This window comes from Pinus tabuliformis, chromosome 2_1 (genome assembly GCF_031772625.1).
Source record: "Pinus tabuliformis cultivar Carrire ecotype Pingquan chromosome 2_1, CPIR1, whole genome shotgun sequence".
NCBI classification, from domain to species: domain Eukaryota; kingdom Viridiplantae; phylum Streptophyta; class Pinopsida; order Pinales; family Pinaceae; genus Pinus; species Pinus tabuliformis.
In genome coordinates, this window is record NC_142299.1 from 523053069 (window position 1) to 523055802 (window position 2734).

Genomic DNA, 2734 nt, shown 5'->3' on the forward strand with positions numbered 1-2734 from the left:
AATCTCCAGGAAAACCTGTAAAGGTGGTGTGCTGGAAATGCAGAAAGGAAGGGCACTACAAAAGGGACTGTAAATCTAAAGCTCCTGATAAAGGAAAGGGATCTGATGATGCTCCTTCTCCAGAGGCGAAAACCACCTCAGATGAAGGTGGGGATATGTACTTGGCTTCTTCACGTACACATGTAGATCATGAGGCATGGTTGATTGACTCAGGTGCATCCTTTTACTTCACCCCCCATAAAGAGTGGTTCTGCGAGTATGAGAAATATGATGGTGGTGATGTCTTCTTGGGGGATGACAGGAAGGCTAGAATCATTTGTCGCGGAAAAGTAAAGTTGAAGTTGCAAGGTGGAAGCGTTAGAATGCTTCCAGGTGTTCTACATATTCCTGCATTAGCCAGAAATCTGATTTCTGTTAGCAAGCTAGATGATGCAGGTGTAAAAACAGTGTTCGAGAAGGATACCTGCAAGATGGTTTGGGGAGCACGGATATTGATGTGGGGAGTTCGGATTGGAACTCTGTACAAGCTGCAAGGTAGCAATATTATTGATGGGTGTAATAGTTCTGTGGTTCCTGAAAGTGGAGCAGAAAGCCTAGTGGTCTCTGGAGAGAAGACCATGTTGTGGCATCAAAGGCTTGGACATATTGGAGAAAAGGGCCTTCAAATACTTCTTGGTAAAGGTATGGTAGAAGGTATGAGTAATAGCTCTCTGGATTTTGATTTCTGTGAAAATTGTGTATATGGGAAGCAGAATTGGGTGAGTTTCCCCTTTCGTAGTAAGAGGGCGAAACAGATATTAGAACTTGTGCACAGTGATGTGTTTGGACCTGTGAAGGTTCCATCATTGGGTAAGTCTATGTACTATGTATCATTTATAGATGACTTCTCAAGGAATACATGGATATATTTCCTTAAGAAGAAATCTAAATTCTTTGATAGGTTTAAAGAATTTAAGGCTCTGGTGGAAAACCAGATAGAGAATAAGATAAAGGTGCTGAGGACAGATAATGGTGGAGAGTTTTGCAGTAAGGAATTTGAAGAATTTTGTAAGAAGTGTGGTATAGAACGACAGTATAATAATCCATATACACCTCAGCAAAATGGAGTTGTAGAAAGAATGAATAAGACATTGATGGAAAGGGAAAGAAGCATGCTTAGTGGTGCCGGGTTAGGACAAGAATTCTGGGTAGAGGCGATGGATACTGCATGTTACATGGTCAACAGGTCACCATCATCAGCGTTTGAGGATAAGACTCCACAAGAGGTATGGACCTGTAAGAAACCCTTTCTTTCACATTTGAGGGTATTTGGATGTGATGCATATGTACATGTTACAAAGGAGAAACGAACCAAGTTGGATAGTAAATCTAAAAAGTACATCTTTATTTGGTATAAGGATGGTTTAAAGGGTTATAAGCTTTGGAACCCAGTAATAAGGAAGGTTGTGTACAGCTGAGATGTGGTGTTCAAAGAGGTGAAAGATGTTCTTAAACATGAAGTCCAACCAAAGGAACCCGAGAAGATAGAGTTTGAGCTAAAGGAGGAAGAATCAGACTATACAGCAGAGGAGGAATTAGAAGATGAAGAGCCACAAACTACGGCTGTGAGAAGATCAGTTGAAGAAAGAAGGCAGCCAGAAAGTTATAGTCCATCTGCTTTCTATTCAAATTTTTCTTTATCTATTACTGACAATGATCCCAGAACTGTGAAGGAAGCAGTAGATTCAGAGGATGGAAAACTCTGGAAAGAGGCCATGGTTGATGAAATGGCATCTTTGCACAAAAATGAGGCTTAGGATTTGGTGGAGTTGCCGGCTGGAAGAAAACCCATTGGTAGCAAATGAGTGTTCAAAAAGAAGACAAATGCAAAAGGAAAAGTGGAGAAATACAAAGCTCGGTTGGTAGCAAAAGGTTATTCCCAGGTGCCGGGAATTGATTTTGGTGATATTTTTTCTCTTGTTGCCAAGGTAACTTCTATTAGAGTACTTTTATCTGTTGTCATTGCTTTTGATTTTGAGGTAGAACAGATGGATGTGAAGGCATCATTTCTTCATGGGGATCTGGAAGAGGAAATCTACATGAAGCAACCTGAAGGCTTTGCAATGAAGGGTAAGAAAGAACTGGTATGCAAGTTAAAGAAGTCTTTGTATGGGTTAAAACAGTCACCAAGGATGTGGTATCAGAAATTTAGTACATTTATACGGGGACTTGGCTTCACTAGAAGCAAATCAGATCACTGTGTGTATTTTAAATTAATTGGCGACCGTGTTATTTCTCTGGTTTTGTGTGTGGATGGTATGTTGCTAGTTGAAAATGACAAAGAAATTATCCAAGATTTGAAGACCCAATTGTCCTCCAAATTCGACATGAAATTTCTTGGTGCTGTAAACTATATTTTGGGAATGGAATTTAAAAGAGATCGAGCAAAGAGGAAGCTCTGGTTAAACCAGAGGAAGTATGTCAAGACAATATTGTAGAGGTTTAATATGCAGGATAGTAAACCGGTGAAGTTTCCTATTCCTGTAGGTGTGAGGTTATCTATTGAACAGTGCCCCAAGACACAAGAAGAGGAAGACGACATGTCCTATGTTCCATATGCAAGTGCATCCAGTAGCCTGATGTATGCAATGGTCTGTACTAGACCAGAAATTGCACATGTAGTGGGAGTATTGAGCAGGTTTATGTCAAAACCAGGAAAGGAGCATTGGACAACAGTGAAGCGGGTTTTCAGGTA